A 20360-nucleotide genomic window follows, 5' to 3' on the forward strand; every position below is an offset into this window, starting at 1 on the left:
ATTACCACTTGTTTACATAGGTTTGTTTTTACTTCTACATCCTACTGACCTTCAGGTTTTGCCTGTTTACTGCTCACACACTCACCATGCTCTGCAGGTGGTGTTTTTTTACTGCTGTTTCTCACACTTACAACACGGTGTTCTGTAATGTTGCCTCAGTTATCCACAATCATTCTTCTGACCTCAAGGTTAATTTACATTTTGCTAACTACATTTTGCTAACTACTTTCTTAATTCCCGCAATAATTTGCCTTACTTGTATCAATATCCTTCCTGATATCTGTGTATATCCATGACACTGTCTCCATTATGTTCCTGAAAATACTCCATAAAAGAAAATATTTTGTCTGCCAGAGTGTTGGTACACATATTCCTTGTGGTTAATTTAACTATTTTTGACTGTACCAGTTCCCACAACAGTTTCTATTCAGTGTTTGCTGTGCTGATGCAAAGATCTTCAGGGATTACCAAACAAGCCTCAGTGTCTATTTCTCCAAACCAAAGATAGTCTCCCTAAACCTGTCTGCTCCCCTTTTTGTCGCCCCTCTCACTGCTTTTTAGAAATCCATGTTGAAATCAGAAAAGATGTTCAGAACTAGAATATGACACAAAATTGTTTATGTTTTTCTTGCAGATACAAGACACATGTAAATGAAGATAAAACCAGACCTCTTTCTCAAGTCACATCCTGTTCCTTAAGCATGATTTTAACTTTTTTTTCTTTCTGACTTGAGAGAACAAAAAGCTGCATGTATTTACTACCTAACTGCAAGATGATAAAAGCTGTATGATTTCACTGATAAAGCATACCTATCTGCATGTCTTCCACAGTCTAACAGATTTCTCCATCTCCCGTTATACTTAGTTGGCTTCTTAACACCACAGATAGATGTTAGAATAATTACATGTGAGGCATACTCTGTTGGACAGAGGCAAGTGAATTTTCTTTTTTCTTTTGTGCAGTAGCCTGAATGGTACACCTCCCAGTGGACAGTTGGTTATAAGGACAATAAGATGCTTAAAGTGTATAGCATATTCCTCTTTCCATGTCCATGCTACTTCCAATCTGTTGGTCAGCCAAGGATAGTTACTGCAAACAAGACCATAGTCTGAGCTGAGCCGTCATCCTAGGGAATGCAGAATATCTGATATTAGATATCCAATCTATTGACTCCCACCAGCCATATATGAATATTTCTACAAATCTGTCAGGTGGATACACTTGCCATTTTGTCTCCAGAATGATCTGTTGTTTTTGTGAGGGCAAAGATTCTTGCTTTAAACTACAGCCATTTCTTATGAGTCTTCATCCCTCAAAGTTTCTTCTCAGCCTAACTCAGGCTCTAATCCTAATCTATAATGTGAACAATTGGTAAAGTGGAACTTGACCTGCTGCAATATTGGGAGTTTATTTGGCCTTCAAGGTTCACCCTGTTGCTGGTCTTGAGATTGTCTTGGAGAAGGATGAATACTTCCCATACTAGATAAAACAAAAGTCCCTACTACAGTACCAGAACAAAGACATCTTCAGAGTGCCTTATTTTGTTACCTGTTCTACATACTTACAACCAAGTGTGATGCTCATTGTAATTTTTCAAATCTGGGCATGGGATAATTCTCTCATCTGCTGGCATTAGCAGTTTTGAAAACTAACTCAGCATAAAAAGCTTCTTATGATATATAATTCCTGTGCTTGGACCAAAGGAACAGAGAATAACAAGCATCCTCTCTAATAACTAACAGAGTAATGGTGTTATTGCAAATAAGCCCATACTTTCTTTGTGATTTAGTCCAGCAAAACTTGCAAGGAATCCCAAATACATCAGCTTACTTACAGAAGCTGCAAACCTGACAATGCCATTGATTTCAATTTGGTTTTGATCTCCATTTGTGTGTTCTTTTGCATGTCTGTAGTAGGAGTGGCTTAAGTACAGATACAGGCCCACTTACAGCCCAGCAGAATTCCTGCCCCTGAACTCACTGGGATGGAAGGAAACTAATTGAATCTTGTATGATGTATAGGAATACTGTTAGCTTTTTTAGCTGAACTTAGCTACATTCCCCTTTTCCACAGTTAATATGCAGATCATAGAGCAAATAATCTTTTAAGGGAATAAGTTCAGCAGAAGCATCATTGTTTTGTATTAACATTGCCTCTTTAATTAAGTTCTAACATTGGAATTGATTTGCTGTGAGTAAATCTTGGTCATTTATGGACAGATTGGAAAATCATTCAAATAAATGTTAACAGGTTTGTGAAGAAATCAATTTGGAGGTGTAGGGAGTTAACTGGCTACCAGATGCCCACCAAGGCACTTTTTCACTCCCCCTCCTCAGCAAGACAGGGGGAGAAAATAAGGTGAAAAATCTTGTGGGTTGAGATAAAGACAGGGAGATCACCTATCAATTACTGGTTAACCCACCACAGAAGGGGAAAAAAAAATTACTGAAAAGTAAACCTATAGGGTTTTCCTTCTCCTTTTGTTATTTTTTAAACTTGTACTTTAATTAATTCCAGGTCATAGTGCCAGAACTGATATTGACTTGTATGCTTATGCTTAAGTAAATGGTAAAGTATGACAATTTTTGCTGAAAATAGGAGCTGGGTTTTCCTGTGTTCAGTACAGCAAATGTGATTTTCAGTTGTTTTTCAGAACTCTGCCTGTTTCACCCAGACAAAATGACAGAACTCATTTATGTAATGTTTAAATTGGAGGGCCCAGCAGTCCAAAGATGTATATGCCACAGAAGGAAGCAGTGGTGCTCATGCTTTGGACAATCAGGAAATCAGGGCTCTGAGCAAAGTGCATGCAGTTTAGACATATCCTACAGCTAGCTGATTGCGACATTCAAGCTCAAAGGTGTTGACCAGGAAGAGATATGAATTATATTATTGCTGTCCCAGAAAAGGCTGTTCCAGGCCTAGAAATGATATAGCAAAGACTTTACAAGTAGGCAGTATATGAACCATGAGGCATGCAGAAATTAAGTGACTTGTCAAGGTCATCCTGGAAGTTTATGTTAGAGCGAGGGATTGTAGCTAATTCAACAGACTGAATTGCAGTTCCCCTGGCAAAGTTCTTGAGCACCTTGCTGGCTTAAATCAAGGCAAAGACACTGCTTTCATGTAGCCACCTTCATCAATACCCCACTCATAAACTCTTGACCTGGTAAGATGTCAAGTGGTGGGACTCTACCTGCTCTCACCAGTTAGGCTGCTGGCCCGAGAAGCATCACCTGAGGTTTGGGTCATCCTGAAGAGTAGAGCTACTGCTTTTGTTAACCATTCTTGCTAGCTGCTGGTAGCCAGTAGCCACACCTGCCAGCTGATCCTCCCACTTGCTTTTCTTTGTGAGGTCCCAATAATATCCTCTTCAAAGAATACAGCTCCTCAACTGGACCACAGTGATGTAGAGAACTCACAGGTACTTCTAGCAAAAAAGGACACTTCTCCGATGAAAATCATTCTCCCTCTCTCTTCTAGATATCCTGCAAAATAGCTGTAAACAACGTAAGACCAAGTCCAAGGTGACATCTCTCTCTGGGGACATCTGGACAGAGCTGTGCACCCATATTTCTTTCAATGCAACCATGACTTGAGTAGTTTCTCTAACTGTGACACATTTGTTTTTTGTCACACCTGAAAACTGGAGATTAGGTCTGCTCATGCTTCTCCTTTAGTCCTTTTCATTCAGGACCTTCCCAAAAGCTGACAGAATGCTTCTTTTGTCTTCTCATCCTGTGAGGCACTCAAGGAGAAGAGCATCTCCACACACAAGTCTCAAGTTAACATCAGCAGTTGCGAGGAGGGGCCTTACACAGGTTTAATTATACAAGGTGTAAAGGTGAGTTTAGGGTACCTGAAAGCTGAACATGAACTCAGGATCTATCTGACACATCTCCACAAGACAGTCTTTAACTTCTTGCTGAAGGAGTGGTCTGTGGATAGAAATAGTTCAATAGTGACTATTGTTTGTGCCTTTCAAGAAAAGCAGCTCATTAGCAGCCCTTAAAACACTTCCAACACTGAAACAGTATAACACCCATTTTACAAGTCAGGGAACCAGTGTGGGAATTAGATCAAGAAACTGTCTAGATTACTATCAACAAACTCAGTTCTGCCCACTGCACTTTGGTATGTGGGAAAGTGGGGTCCTGGTGAAATGCCAGACCATGTGAAGTCTCCCAAGAAGAAACTCCTGCAGCATGCATCCAACTTTTTGGGAATGGGAAAGATTTTCTGGAAAAGAAGTGAGAGCAGAGGAAACAAGTGTCTGGAATGAAGTAATCATAAATCGACTTTAGGAAATTAAACAAATGAGAAATCAGGTATAATGTTACAGGGAAGAACTAATATTTAATACCAATATCTTTTTATTTACTATGCATTTTCAGCCCTTGAGACTGTAGCTCACGAGCCCCAGTTGGCAAACACTCTGAGGTATGTTTCCAATATAATTTGTATTACCTGATTTAGTAATTGATTGTAAACAAAGGTTCACAAGATTTTTCTGTGCAGATTTCAGACAACCATCTCTTTCCACAGCTAGGCAGAATGTATAGAAGTCATGGGAACTGCTTCTTTAGGCCCACACACTTTGTCTACCAATTAGAGTGCTGCTGGTGCACACAAATGAAGATGCACAGGAGCTTCAAAGGAGATGTTTCTTTTCCAGAGGAAGTCTGAAGGTGCTTTGCTCTGTGCCTGTATAAAGGGCTCAGCTGACACAACATGAAACGAAGACCCACAGGGACAATGGAAACCTGTTAGTCATCTTGGAGAGGTTACTCCTTTTCTAAAACCTCTGTACCTGTCCAGGTAGGGGGTTTTTGCTCTTCTTTTGTGTCTTTTCTGTCAAGCAGCTGGTATTTTCCCATCTAAGACCTCCTGATAGCTGTGCCTCCACTGAGAGATGTGTTCCATATGTGAGGACTGCAGTTCCTGCCATGCCCTCTCTTGGCTTAGTTATACATGCAGTTAGGCTCTCCTTGGGATTGCTAGGGGAACGTCTACACATGACAGTGTTCTTGTGGTCCTCTAATTGATTCAGGCATGCTTAGCCCTGCTTAAACCCATCCTTGAGCCTTTGTATGGTGGAGACATCATCTCCAGGCTTTGTTGGGCTCTCCTCTGTGTTAGAGGCAACTCTTTTCCCACAGGAGGAGAGCTTTCTGGTAAGGAATTGGTACTTGTGATTAGTATGATTCCTGCAGGCTTCCCTGATCATGACTTCCTGTTTAGTGCTTGCCTGGGCTTCTTAACTCATCCCATAGCTAAACAGAAAGTCACAGCAGCTTTGGATGCCCAAGGTAGCACTCTTGTTGTTGAGACAGTGTACTACATGTGTTGTTTTTCTTTGTTTTGCTTAACAAGTGAAAGAAAAATGCCCTATAATTGGTAAGTCAGGTAACTGGTAAGGTAGGGTAATGCCACTCACCTGTCATGGCATGGTGGGCCCCTACAGGTATTTGGATCCCATGAGAGAGAGAACAGACCAAACATGGAGGACCTGAAAGAATAACAGAATCACAGAATCATCTAGGTTGGAAAAGTCCTTGAAGATCACCTAGTCCAACCATTAACCTAACAGTGACAGTTCCCAACTACACCATATCCCTCAGTGCTATGTCAACCTGACTCTTAAACACCTCCAGGGGTGGGGACTCCACCACTGCCCTGGGCAGCCCATTCCAACACCTAACAACCTGTTCTGTAAAGAAATGCTTCCTAATATCTAGTCTAAACCTTCCCTGGCACAACTTGAGGCCATTACCTCTTGTCCTTCATTAAAGGACATTAACACTTCTTGTTACTTCATTAAAGAGACTCATCCCCAGTTCTCTGCAACCTCCTTTCAGGTAGTTGTAAAGGGTGATGAGGTCTCCCCTCAGCCTCCTCTTCTCCAGACTAAACAACCCCAGTTCCCTCACCCGCTCCTCGTAAGACCTGTCCTCCAGACCCTTCACCAGCTTCGTTGCCCTTCTTTGGACACTCTCGAGTAATTCAATGTCCTTTTTGTAGTGAGGAGCCCAAAACTGAACACAGGAATCAAGGTGCGGCCTTACCAGTGCTGAGTACAGGGGCAAGATCACTTCCCTGTCCCTGCTGGCCACGCTATTTCTGATGCAAGCCAGGATGCCATTGGCCTTCTTTGTACTCTTTGTCTCATATGACAGAAACATCATCCCTTGAAAGTAAAAAAACCTTGAGGAATTTATTGCCCTTCTCAAATGGAGAGATATACCCAGGGGAGATCACTTTCTCTCACATGCAGCTTCCATTTGGGTCTCCTGCTTGGTACAAGAAGCTGCCTTCTGCAAGGCAGGTCAAGCACTGTCCCTTCTTCGAGAACATCCAGCAACTGTGGCTAGTCTTAGTCACCATTTCAGAGGGGGAAGGGATTTGACTACTACTTATTTATGCGTCAGTCTGAGGTGAAAGGGGGAGACAGAGAATAATTAAAAACATCCCTATCAATGGAGAAAGTTCCTTGCTGAAACCCCAAGCTGCACAAATTCTCAAAGGTTTTGGTTGTTCACTTTCCTGAAAATGTCCTTTTGATTTTCTTCAAAGTTCAGCCTTGGAATTCAGGGCCTGTCAGGTAGGGCTCTTAAACAAGGGAAGGTCAGGATTTCTAAGCTCTCTTTAAAAAAAGTGCTTAAAGTCAACTAAGTTTGGGTCAATGCCTAGATTTTAACAAGCAGTCTGGTTGACAACATTTGGAGATGAAGTTAAGGTCTCTGCGTGGAAGTCTCTTCAGTTCTCAGTACTGCTGTTGAATGCACAGAGCTAAGAAAAGTAGTCAAAAGAGGTTTGGAAAAAGAGATAATGCGGTAGTGAGTAGGAATAGACTGATATTTGGCAAGTCAGGGATATCTGAAAACCATTTCTGAAGAACTAAATTCTGACAGAAAGTAAAAGAGCACCTTCAGTGTTAATTGCAGGTGGTGGCTGTGGACTGGCACTGATAGGAGACTGACAGTAGGGTCTTTTCCTAGCATATCCCACTGGTGTATTACAAACGTGATTGTCATACGGACTGAAGGGAATATAATGAGCAGGTCTGTAGTAAGTCAATTCCACAGCTTCTTTGCCTCAAGTCCTAGCACACAGTGCACTGATGATGAAGGTAAAGAGGAGGTTGTTGTAATGAGCGTGTCTCCTGTTCCCTGTGCCAGACTGTCATTTATCAGCAAGCAGCAGCGTGTCTTTGAAATGTGACAGCCTCCTAAGGGCCACCCCAGTCGGGACTTCTGAAGTGGGTGAATCAGGATCACTAGTGCTCACTGTAAAAGACCCATTGAGAAGGGGAAAAAAAAAAAAGAAAGACATGTATCCCAGTTCTGCTGGAGTGAGTGCAATCTCACTTCATCAATCTCTCTTCAGATAGTGGCAGGGCCTGGACCTTGCAGTATCCTGTGAATTGTAATAATTCCCTTAAATTTTATGCTATATCAAAAGTAACTAATAAAAAGAAAGCAGGAAGAAACAAACTGCAAACTCTGACTGAACAACAAGGTATGTTTTTATCCCCATTCCTGAGCTTTCTGCCTTGTCTTTGGCAAGGCATTTATTTCCATTTGAATTCAGGTGCCTTTTGTAAGTCTTGGAGTAGGAAAGTGCTGTAGTCTGTTAGGTGATTCAGCTTTGTCAGCTAAGTAACTTGCTGCTTGGGAATGTGCCTGTACTTCTAATAATCAGGATCAGAATGTCTGCGATCTATGGAGCCTAGCTCAACAGAAGGTGGTCTACAGATAACTGCAAGGCTTGATGGGTCTGAGGAGCATGTGGACACATGCCACTCCCACATACAAATGCCCTGAGGCAAGCAAACAAAAAAGGACTGGAAACAGATTAAAAAATGGAGATTCATTGTTATAGCCTCCTTTAATGCTGTGGATGTTTGCCTAAAATAGTTCTACTGGACAAGTTTTTAGGATGCAGAATTTTGTAAAACAGTGATAAGTATTTTGCTAGCATTCAACTATGTTACAGTGTGTGGAAAATTCAAGAACCAGAAAAAACTTTTACACTTTAGTATAGAAAACAAACAGGAGTTGTCATACTCTCTTTGTAAAGAATACTTTTCATATCAGTAATTTTTTTTTTTCTTTGAAAGATGCTTCTTCCAGAAAAAATATTTTTTGAAAAATCAAAGTCTAATACACCTTATGCACTTCCTACATGGCCTTTAAATGAAAAAACCCACAACATTTCCTCAGAGAATCCTCATCATTTTTCAGTTCTTATCTTCTGTAGTTTAGAGCAACAGTTTGACTATTTATTAGCAATAATAATATGCGGTTGCTAAGAAAAGCAATTTCAGGTCTTTCTAAGTACTAAGTACTTAGAAACTAAGTAACTCTTTATTACATTTCATGAAGATACATGTTTGAATCAATCTATTTTAAGTTTTAAACTTCCAAAAGGCAACAGTTGTTCTTGGGTGTCCCATAAAAAAGAAGGATTTTTTTTTTTTTTGCATTTAAGTTTATTTAGTGAGGGAGGTCCTGGTGGATTCCTCCCCTCCATGTGTTTCTGCATCATATATTCCTGCTCTTAAATTCACTTTAAAACCCTGCCTTCACTTTCTGAGTCTTCACTGAAAACGTGAGGGAAGAAAGCTGTACAATGGACAAAAACACAAGTGATGAGCTATTCACTGAGGAGTATGGCAGATCCTAGTGAAGTATTGAGTAACTCTTTCCTAGGAATATGTTCTTATTAAGACTTTGTAGATCCTTTGCTCTAGCATCAAATGACTTTTGGTTTGTCACTTGATTAACACTACAATCTCTAAATTGTTACTGGACAATTACAATGTTTAATTAACTATCTCATTGAAAAGGTATATAAGACCTGTAACCTTTGGGAATAAAGGTTTATGTTGCAAAACCTTTTCAGTAAGAGTATTCCACTTAATTATCTGCTGTTAAAACTTTCACCAATAAACAAACTACTGGCTGCATGTGGACAGAAGAATTAGTTTTTTTTCCTGAAGGAAAGGCAAATTGTCCTTGTGTGCAGGCTTCATGAATGGGCAAGTTAATTTTGTGCAGAGTCTCTGCCTTCCATCAGATACAGGACAGTGAATTACAGTACCATAGGCCTATTCCATGCCTGTCCCTCTGTCTAGAAGGCAATGGATTGTCTGACTCTGAACATTTAGGTGTGAGTTAACCTCAAGAACAAAACCACACCATCAGTGACACAAACTTTAGATTTTTATTAAGTTGGATGCGTAAAGCAGGCTGTTAACAATTTCTCTTCTAAGATTGTTATTCTGTCATAAACACACACACAACTGTCTAGGTCCCTGCTCTGCCAGTTCAGGCTACATGACACCATAGACCCAGGGGAACTTGACAGTTGTGATGACCCTCTGATGTGCTTGGACACAGTTCAGCAACTCAACTGCTACACACAGGGACTGCACAACAGGAACAGTCCTTTGTATGGTGCTGAAGGTCCACATGTTGCCCACTAGAGGCTCTTGTTTCCACTGGGTATTGCTTTCTGACTTAGATGGTGGACATTGGCCCACAGAAGCTGCTTCTGTGAAACCTTCTACATGTAACTGGATTCAAAATGATCATCTGGCTGTATCCTTAAAACCATGGGTGAAACTTCCAAATTCTGATAAGCATGTGTCCTTAAATTATTTCCTTGATTTTCTTGGGTCACATTTCCAATTTTTTCCAACAGTGCAAAAAGAAAAATTATATTTTAAAACATTGTGCGATTAGATTCTTACTTAATCCTGTGAATCTAGCAACTGGGACTTCAAAGAACAACAACAACAAAAATATGAGACCCATAATGAAGTGGTGAGAAGTTAAAAGCCTATCCACAGCTCCCCAAAAGCATAAGGATATTGTCGATCTTGCTCGTCTACAGATAAATCTTGTTGCCTAGGTCAAAGTTCTTAGGGCAAGATTTTCACTAAAGACATGCACTCTGTTGTTAAAATTAATTAGCTTTGTTTTTTTCAGATGAGAATCCTAAATTTTATTGTGATAACCAAGCATTTAACTTCTATAAACTGCTGAGTTTTACACCTCTAGGAGTAATAGATTATTTTGTTCTGGTGGCAAAAACAGAAATATTGAAAAATAATTATTTGCTGGGCAACATATGCATTTTCTTCATCATAAACTGTAATATTCTATTTCTTCTTTCTGAGTATTCAGCACTATTTTTCTCATACCTCCTCTTCCATTCAAATTTAGGGTAAAACCAAAATTGTTATCTCAAAATCAACATCTGGAATGTGTTCTTTACAAAATGAGCAAAATTGTACAATAATAATTTAATCCAAAATCAAAACGTAATTTCAAACTGCACTTTAGAAAAATTCCGAGAAAAGTTATGTATCCCTAGGAGTGTATTTTGCAGTGAATCTTGTCTTTACAAACTATTGCCCTGCTGTACTCTGTGCTCTCTGACTTTAGTAAAGCAGCCTAAGATCAGAATGGTTATTGAGATATGTGATTCCACTAAGACTTACAGTGCAAGAACAGAACCATTGCAGAACAGTGCAGGGACACAAGGACATCCAGCTAATAAGGCAGGAGGGGGGTTGTAACCCCATGAGTCACCTATAAATCTGCAGCAACACATCATTGCTTGCTAACTTACAAATGCTGTTGTGTAAAATGTATCATCTCAGTGATGAGGACAATAAAATTTATTAATGGCAGTTCCTGGTATGTCCTTATGGGCAAATTTTTTATTTTGTGATGCCTAGGTATGCAAACATGGTTTTGGGAGGAGGCATCTCTGTGGCACTCCAAAGTGCTGGAGAGGGTGGGAAATAACAGTGTTATCTCAGGAGGAGTTTTGGGTTGACTTGCTCAACCAGGCTTACCTTGACATCAGCTCTGCAGCATGTCCCCTTTCTACACTCTTTTTTCCCACCTTGGCTACTTCTGTTCAGGAAACAGAGTATGTTACGTGTTCTTGAGATGATGTACTACATAAGATAATACAAATCAAGTGTTTACACATAGCATAAGAGGAATGAGCTAGGCCTTGGAAGAGTTAATATCTTTAGAAACACTGATGTGTCATTTGCATAGAGCTAGGGTCTCAACTGTGAAAATCATAGATGATTCCATCTAACTATTTGGCTAATTAGGTGTTCAAATTTGGAGGCAAACTCATCAGTAGACATGGAAGCAAAGTAATGTTTTGTACAGGAAAAAGTCATTTCCAAACACAATGACAAAATGGTGGGCTGCAAGAGCCATTGTGGAGTGTACCAGGCAGTCACTTAGGGCCTTTCCCCAGGCAGAACTGGAATACTCTTCCAAAATTTTACTCCTGTCCAGTGCTGATCTTTTCTCAAAGGTTTCTATGTGATGTCAGAGGAAGCATGAATAGTATATATTTTCTTCTAAAGAGGAAATCTGAAATGAGGAGTGATTTGCATGCTGCATATTGTCCTTATTTAGCAAAGGCTTGAATAAAACTGGTTTTTTTGTTTTGTTATGTTGTGCCTTTAGCTTTTATAGAGAGGCAAAGAAGGGAAAAAGGAAAGTGAGAAAAGGAAAATTGCTGTGGAGTGATTGTAGTCATATTAGTCAAACTGGAGTTTGTAGAAGGTTTGAGTATATACCTGCATGAAGAATCTTCTTTTCAAATTGATTTAAGGGAAAAGCATTAAATCATGAGAAGTGTGGAAATGGCTTAAGTTACAATAGTTGTCTGTTTTTTTCTTTTTTAAAAAAGAAACCAGATGTTATGTCAGACAGAATGAAAGTAACTTAATATATTCCCTTGGAAGTCCAAGATGTGCAATTTGGCAGTTGTAAAACCCCACAGTTGTGAAATGTATTTTATAATGTCATTTGAATGAACTCATTGATGGTAAGGTAAAGAAATCTTACAAACAGTGGTAAGTAGTATGTAATTTATTAAATGTAAGAATCACTTAGGGTTCTGTGGCCAGGATATACGTGACGTTCATGATCCCTGGTGGCACTGGCAAGTTCATATGTGCTTAACCACAACTCATCAACCTATCAGGGTGCGGTGCATATAGCAAATAGCATCACACTGGGTGTTGTGGTTTGAACTCAGCTGGTAGTCAATCGCCATGTGGCCAGTTGTTTGCTCCCCACTCCCCCGCCTCCCTGGTGAAATAGGGGAGGGACAAAAGAAGAAATTCATAGGTTAAATAAAAAATATTTAGTAATAATAACAAAAACAACAGTAACAATAGTAAGTCCAAACAGGTAAAATGCAGCAGTAGCTCACCAAGCGGTGACCCGTACACAGCCCATCCTCAGCAGTGATCCGATTGCACCAGAAAAATCCCGCCACACTGACCCAAAAACTGAGACGGGGTGTGAGAGAGCATGCGTCAGCCTATATACAGAGCATGATGTCACATGACATGGAATGCTCCAATGATCGACCTGGACCCGGCCCTCTAGCTGTGCTCCCTCTCAGCCCAAGGAAAGTTAACTCTATTGCCGAAACCAGGACACTGGGTTAAAGGCCACTAAGGCCACTTCAACTTGGGGTTTTGTCCTGGTTTCAGCTGGGATAGAATTAATTTTTCTTTTTAGTAGCTAGAATAGTGCTGTAGTTTGGAGTCAGTATGGGATATGGTATGGGAAGACTTCTGATAATGCACTGATATTTACAGCTGTTGCTAAGAGATCAGGGACTCTCCAAATCCCCATGTCCTGTCCATGCACAGGTGTACAAGAAGCTGGGAGGGAACACAGCCAGACAACCAGACCCAAATTAGCCAATGGAATATTCTATATCATGTAATGTCATGCTCAGTATATAAAGGAGGAGCGGCCAGGAAGGAGAGGGTTGTCTCTTGCTTCTGGGATTACGTCTGTGGGATCTTGGTATTTCAGGATCGCTAGCCATGAATGGGCTGCCCAGGGAGGTGGTGAAGTCCCCATCCCTGGAGGTGTTTAAGAGTAGGGTCGACATAGCGCTTAGGGATATGGTGTAGTTGGGAACTGTCAATGTTAGGTTAATGGTTGGACTAGGTGATCTTCAAGGTCTTTTCCAACCTAGATGATTCTGTGATTCTGTGAATGGGCTGAATATCAGTCAGTGGGTGGTGAGCAATTGCATTGTATAGTACCTGTTTGTACTTTCTATTATTGTTATTGTTTTATTTTATTCCAATTAAACTGGTTTTATCTCAACCTTTGAGTCTCCCTTTGCCCCTTCAATTTACCCCCCCATCTGTGGATTGGGGAGGTTGAGTGAGCAGCTGAGTGATGCTCAGTTGCCCTCTGAGCTCAAACCACAACAGGGTTACTGTTATTTGTTTCCTTTTAAATTTTTTCCACCATGTGTCCTGTCTCTAAAGCTACATCTGCATTGCCATGTAGAATATTCCCTCCAGGCACCCTTGAAACAAAATGGTCCCCTTGTCACTCACTGGCGAACTGTAGAAGGGGGGTTTCTGGTATTATGGTTGCTGGTATTATTCAGGGGAAACCTTAGGACACTTGGAACTTGGAAATCCTGCCTCCACAAAGCCCATTCACAGCAATATCAATAAGTCCTAGCTCCTGATAGCCTCCAGCATTCCTATTTGTCCTTCAGATGCTGATATGCAACATCAAAGGTGACCAACATTCTGCCTTGACCGTAGCACTGTGTTCTTCCTAGAAGGTCTTGGATGTTGCCCATTGCTGCAGCAGATAAGTTCTATGTTCCTCACAAGTATGTAGTTACGCTCTCCAAGAGAAACAATTATGTGTGCCAGGATCCTGTCAGTCTTGGATTCAGGTTGTTTCTGGGACCCTGTGGAAATGAACTCAGTGGGTGCTTGTACAGTTTTCCTCCATGGGTAATACTGTAATACTGGTCAAGGTAGTCCATCAAGAATCTAGGAGCATTATGATTACAGTGAAAGATCTGCCATGACTTCCCCAAATGACTGGACAGACACTGACTGTCAACTTCTCTTCCTACATTCTTCCAACACTGAAATACCTCCTTGCAAGAACAGGACAGGTTCTCAGCTTTCCCAGGGGAATTCTTCCCTGTAGAAATCTGGACATGAGCAAAGCACATGGCTGAACAAAGATATGAATCCTTATTCTTGTGTATGAAGCTGCCAGACAAACCTCATGCCAACTTCTTCTTCCTTTAACAAGACTAATACAAACTAAAATTATATATTTTATTAAAATTACGTATGTATTTATATACAAATTGAATCACGTGGCCTCACCCTGAACTCTTGTAGTGTGAAGAGCAGGGCTAATTGCTGCAGAATCAGCTCAAAGTCACCTTGGTAGCAGTTATAGTTCACTGTTGCAAATACCATGTTCATCCTCGTTCTGCTGTCCTTACTGCTTCAGATTTATCTTCCCTTAGAAGTGGAGAAAAAGAGGAATTCCAAAAAGCATGGAAGTTCGATATATTTTTTAGCACATGAGCTACAGAGAGACAACACAATAGCAGTAGGATGCAGTTTTCCTGATACTTCTGTGGCTTGGTACTGTTGGTAACCTTCAGTAACAACTGCTGAATTCCAAGGATAAAATCATTGCTGCCTGGTGCAAAACCAAGTGAGATTGTGCAGTATGGTGTCTCTAAACTTGCCCGTTTAGGTGACTGAGCATCCACTTGAGGAGAGTCATTGTGGCTTGATGAATCATTATACATTCCTTGCAAATCTAAGTTGTGACCTAATCAGGTCCCCACTTTTCCCAGACATGCCCACAGATAGATCCTCTTTGGTACAACTTGGCTATGGTTGTTTACACTGCCATGGGTTCTTACAAATTGTTTTGACTTTTATTCTTCACTGTAAGAGTCCCTAGGGTGGGGGAGTAATTTTTTTTTGTTTTCAGTTTTTGTAATGTTCTGCTTAATGATTAGGTAGCAAGGCTCAATGGAAAAGATAAGCTAGGGTGACTTTTTATAGTGTTGAATTTCTAGGACAACCTGTATCACACCAGTCTCATGCTCAGGAAACACAGGCACATTTTAATCTTCAGTTCATAGCCTAAAAATGACTGGATGCCCTTCAGTTCAATAGCAGTTGTCAAACCCAGTAGAAAATTGGAAAGAAATGGGAATCAGAATGATTGTTTTGCATCCCAACTTAGTCGATGAACAACAGTAGATGTGTCCTGATTCACAAGGGGTTTTTATTTCTCTGAGAAATCAACACCCTGCATTATCCACACTATGTGTATTTTTGATTCTCACCTCTGATCCAGAGTGAACAAAATGCTCTGTAGCTGGGAGTCTAGGTATAGTTTGAGCCAGCAGGGTCCAGACGTAGAAGATGGATGCGATGCACCTCATACTGTACATTTCCTTCAGTTCACTACCAGCATCTCTGTCTAGTTCAGCAGACCTTATACCTTCATGGGAACTCTGTGCATACATACCATGTGCAATAGCATGTGCCTCGTCCTCAGTTACATGGTGTGACAGTATGTTATAACAAAAACCTTTTGTTTGTACCATCACTGAACAGCCACAGTCAGTCTCCCAGGTCCCAGAAGAGACCATGTCCCTGGCCACAATTTACTTTTGAGACTTGTGTGTTTTTGTTATCAGGAGGACTTCATGAGAGCAATAGAAAAGACCACTAAAAACTGACACAATGTGGCTTTACAAATACCAGTGAGTGTTGCTGATTCCAGAAATGAAAGCAGCACCTCTCTAGGACAAATAAAGGAAATGCATCTGTGTTTGGGACAGTACTACACAGCCACAATACTACTGAGAGATACATGATCTTTACTAGAGGTTTACCTCAGAGGTGTATTTTGCCTTTTTAGAGGACACATGGAGCTCTGCCTATGGGTGGATGATGAGCCAAATGAAAGCTTATCGGTAAGGATTAAAGAGCAGTCCAGTATAGGTGACATTGTAGTGATTGTCTCTTCTAGGCTGCCTGACCAGAATGAACAAATGGGTGAGATCTTCTACAGACAGATAAAAGCAGCTTCATGTTTGTAGGTCTTGGTCCTCACGGGGGACTTTAACCACTCCGGTATCTTCCCTACACAGCAGGGCATAAGCAACCTAGGATGTTTCTGGAGAACATCAGTGACAACTTCCTATACAAATGATAGAGAAGCCAAAGAGAAGAGGTGCTTTACCGGACTTTACTTACAAACAAGGAAACTTCACTGCCTGCACTAACTGCCTGCAGTTCACTGCCTGCAGTAACCATGAGATAGTGGAGTCCAAGATCTTGAGGGGAGGGAGCAGAGCAAAAAGCAAGATCACAATCCCAGATTTCAGGAGAACAGACTTTGGCCTCTCCAGGGATCAGCTTCAAAGAGACCTAGAGGGCCCTAGAGGGGATGAGATCCAAGAAATCTGGTTGATATTCAAGGGTTACCTCCTCCAAACACAAGGTCAGTCATCCCAATGATCAGGGAGTCAAGCAATGATACCAGGAGGCCTACATGGATGAACAAGATGCTCCTGGCAAAACGCAGACATGAGAAGGAAGCATACAGATGACAGTAGTAAGACAGGCAACCCAGGAGGAATGCAGAGACACTGTCTGAGCATGAAGAGACAAGGACAGTCTGAGTCCAACTGGAGCTTAATCTCTCAAGGAAAATCCAAGGAAACAAGAAGGCCTTCTATAAGTATATATGCAACAAAAAGAAGACTAGGGAAAATGTGATCTCACTGCTGAATAGGGTTAGGGGCCCTGGTGACATATGTCTTGGAAAAGACTGAAGTATTGAATGTAATACTCACCTCAGTCTCTACCAGTAAGACGGACCTTCAGAAATCACTAGCCCCAGGAAACAGGGAGCAAGTCTGGAGCAAGAAAGACTTTGTTCTCTTCTTGTTGGAAGAGATTTAGGTTAGGGAACACTTAAGCAAATTGTAAATACATACATCCATGGGCCCTGATAGGATGCAGTCACGAGTATTGACGGATCTGGCTGGTGTCATTTGTGTCCATTCTCAATTATCTTTGATCATGGTGACTGGGAACAGTGCCTGAGGACTAGAGGAAAGCAAATGTCACTGCTATCTTCAAGAACGGCAAGAAGGAGGACCCAGAGAACTGTACACCATTCAGCCTTATCTTGATCCCTGGAAATATGATGGAACTACTAATCTTGGAAATCTTTTCCAGATACATGAAGGACAAGAAGGTGTTTGGGAGTAGTTAACATGTACTTATGAAGCATGAATTGTGCTTAACTAAGTTGATAATCTTTTACAATTAAATGACTGGCTTGGTAGATGAGGAGATCATGGCGGATTATTAAAAGAAATGTTGGAAGGTTAGAGGTCAGTTTTGTTAGGAACACTGTGGAACAAAATGATTAGGATAATGGTAGAAACAAACGTTTAACCCGCCATTTTATATGCATGTCAAAAAGCAGGAGCCTAGGTAGTATTAATGAGAAGTAGAGACAAAGAACTGTGATGACCTGCCTGTCTGCCAAATTATGAGGAAACGAGGTAGAAGGTAATTCCAGTAGGGGAAGGTCATGATCACCAACCCATGGACGACTGACTCTAATTACACCCCAGACTCAAAAAAAGTAGCCAGAGAAGGCAAACTAGGCATGTGTGCTAATTTACATGCTAAGCGTAGAGATTATGACCAATCATTCAGTAGATATGTATCAGGGTATTGAATATGTATAGATTGTGTGTATAGTCATAGCTTTTGGGAACACAGTGAGCTGTCTCTCCATGCATGCACATTCACGTAATAAAGGAACATACCTCCATCCTGTGTATGAATTGGGCATCTGCACTCCAGGTGATGAACCCCTGATTTTTGGGACGATGGGGAGAGCAGTGAATATTGTCTATGTGGACTTCAGTAAGGGTCTGACACTGTCTTCCATTAGTTCTTCAAAGCAAAACTGATGAGTAGACAGTGAGGTGAGTTGAAAACTGACTTAATGGTCAACCCCAGAGGGTGGTGGTCAGTGGCACAAAGTCTAGTTGGAAGCTAGTCACTAATATGGCATGAAGTCTAGTAACTAGTAGTGTACCCCAGGGGTCAATACTGGCTCCAATGCTGTTTAATGTCTTAATTTATGATCTGGATGGTGGGACAGTTACTTCGGCAAAGGGCCATTATGTTGATAGAGGGACTGGGGTAGCTGTCCTATTAGGAAAGCTGAGACTGTTTAGCTTGGAGAAGAGAAGGCTCAGGGGGAATCTTGTCATTGTGTACAAATACTTGAAGGGAGTATGTAAAGAAGGTGAAGCCAGGCTCTTTTCAGTGGTGCCCAGTGACAGGACAACAGGCAATGGGCACAAACTGAAACACAGGATATTCGCCCTGAACATAAGGAAACATTTTTTCACTGTGAAGGTGACAGAACATTAGCACAGGTTGCCCAGAGAGGTCATGGAGTCTCCATCATTGGAGATACTGAAATGTCTTCTGAACATGGTCCTGGGCAACCAGCTCCAGGTGTCGCTGCTTGAACAGGAGGGTTGGACAAGGTGACCACCAGAGGGCCCTTCCAGCCTCAACAATTTTGTGATTCTGTGATTTTGTGAAACAAGACCTACTTCCATCCTCCAGTTAAAATCTATCCTTTTATCTAGCCTTTTTAATTTGTAGTTATTTCTGGGGCTCCTACTGCCTTCTCTACTATGTAGTCTTAGAATGGGAATCCTGTTTCTGCAGGTCAGTGTACACAGTATCTGGGGATATCCCTGGAGGGAAGAGAGGTGACACTCATCAGATAGGCAATGTCATTCTAAAAGGAAGTCTTTAGATTGAGAGTCATCTGGATCCACAATAGGGAGCTTCCACTGCTTGGTCTGTGCGGGAGGAGAAATTAGGAATAGAGGTGAGAAGGAGAGCAGATGAAAGATCACTGTTTGCAGTAATGCAAACTGCCTGTGTTCATTGTTGCTAGCTTTGGGAGTCAGCCCCACCAGCTATGCTAGTCCTGAGTTATGCTGCTGTACCCCAGGGTGATCCTGGTTCATTCACTATGAGAACTCAGCAGAGGTCTGCTGCTCTTCTCCAGGTTACCATTTTTACACAGATCTTGCTTTTGGAAAATGCTCTTTCCTCATGACACTTAGTGTTTCATCTTCACTGAAACAAGTGAAGCTACATAGGTCACTACAGTGTTGCACTGGAATTGTCCCCATGTTACAGAGGCTTCCAAATAAGCAACCCACCACCAATTTTAAAAAATAAATAATTTATTTTTTCATAAAACCACCAGTCAGCTCTCCGTAGATTACAGATCCGGATGTCCGCAAGAGGAGAACAGAATAACTTTCTGGGGTTTAACAATAACCCAAAATACTTCACAAAGCTTCACTCCCCAGGGGTTTAACGACAACCCCAAATGCAAACTTCACTTCCTGGGGTTTAACGGGATCCCGAAATGTAAAACAAAGCCTCACACCCCGAAACGTAAAACAAAGCCTCACACCCCAGGGGTTTAACGACAACCCCAAACGTAAACACAGCTTCACTACCTAGGGTTTAACGACAACCCAAAATGCTCTATCACTCACCTAGAAAGTGAGGGCTCTCAACCTCGAGGACCTGCTCAGGGCAGCGTCCCAACCCAAGGCACCTCGAGGAGTTTCCCTGGGCGGCGTCCCGAACCCAAGGGGAGAGTCCTGACCGCGGCGTGCAGCTCCAGGGGACGAGCTCAAAGTGGCTCCCCCAGGGGACTCTGTTTATACCCAGACCGAATCTGACCTGTAGTCAATAGCGGCTCCCATTGGTCAAAGGTCTCAGCTACCGCGAGACCTTGAAAACAAAGACAGCCAAAACCTGCCACGTTTCAGCAGCCAGGAAGCTCTATTTTCACTGGGCGGATGCACCTGCCACAATCCACCCCGTGACTACAGTCATGATTCAGCTGGTTTCCTTGAAGTGGTGGCGCAGTCACCTCTTGCCTTCAAGGTTAAAAGGGAGTGCGGTCCGGTGAGTCTCCATGCTCATTATGGATTGTCATCCCTAGGTAATTATATAATCAAAACTGAAAAGGCTGATTAACCATTCTAACAAAAAAAAAATTCAAAACATGAATCAATGCCCCATATAACACCACCAAGTCCAATCATATTCTTCTGAGGGCTGTCAATTTCACAAGATTCATTCACCAACCCGTTGTCATCCGAGTCTTGATTGTCCATATGGATCCCCACAGCCAGGCAGGATGTCAACATCATCCATTCCTCCGAGGTCCTAATAAAAAAACCCAAAACTAGGCCTCGGATAAAAACCCGGGCATCAAGTTAAAAATCAGGGATTATCCATTGGACACTAGTTTGGTGGGTTTTCCCACCTTTATCTAAAGCCTCCCAGGCATATAAACCCCTAGATTTTACCAGGATCATAGACACAATGCCAACTAAGGGCAACTTCACCATGACAGGC

The 20360-nt window shown here is 41.6% G+C and overlaps 1 long non-coding RNA gene across 1 annotated transcript; it reads right to left on the reverse strand.

Moving 5' to 3' along the window:
* Window positions 1-2822: 2822 nt before the first annotated feature.
* On the reverse strand, window positions 2823-19841 carry LOC141918496 (uncharacterized). Its single transcript, XR_012621690.1, has 3 exons — window positions 19487-19841; window positions 5439-5510; window positions 2823-4240 (listed from the first exon to the last, which is right to left on the reverse strand). It is a non-coding gene; the product is annotated as an uncharacterized LOC141918496 (long non-coding RNA).
* Between the last annotated feature and the right edge of the window lie 519 nt (window positions 19842-20360).

Source organism: Strix aluco, chromosome Z (assembly GCF_031877795.1).
Source record: "Strix aluco isolate bStrAlu1 chromosome Z, bStrAlu1.hap1, whole genome shotgun sequence".
In the NCBI taxonomy this organism is placed as follows: Eukaryota; Metazoa; Chordata; class Aves; order Strigiformes; family Strigidae; genus Strix; species Strix aluco.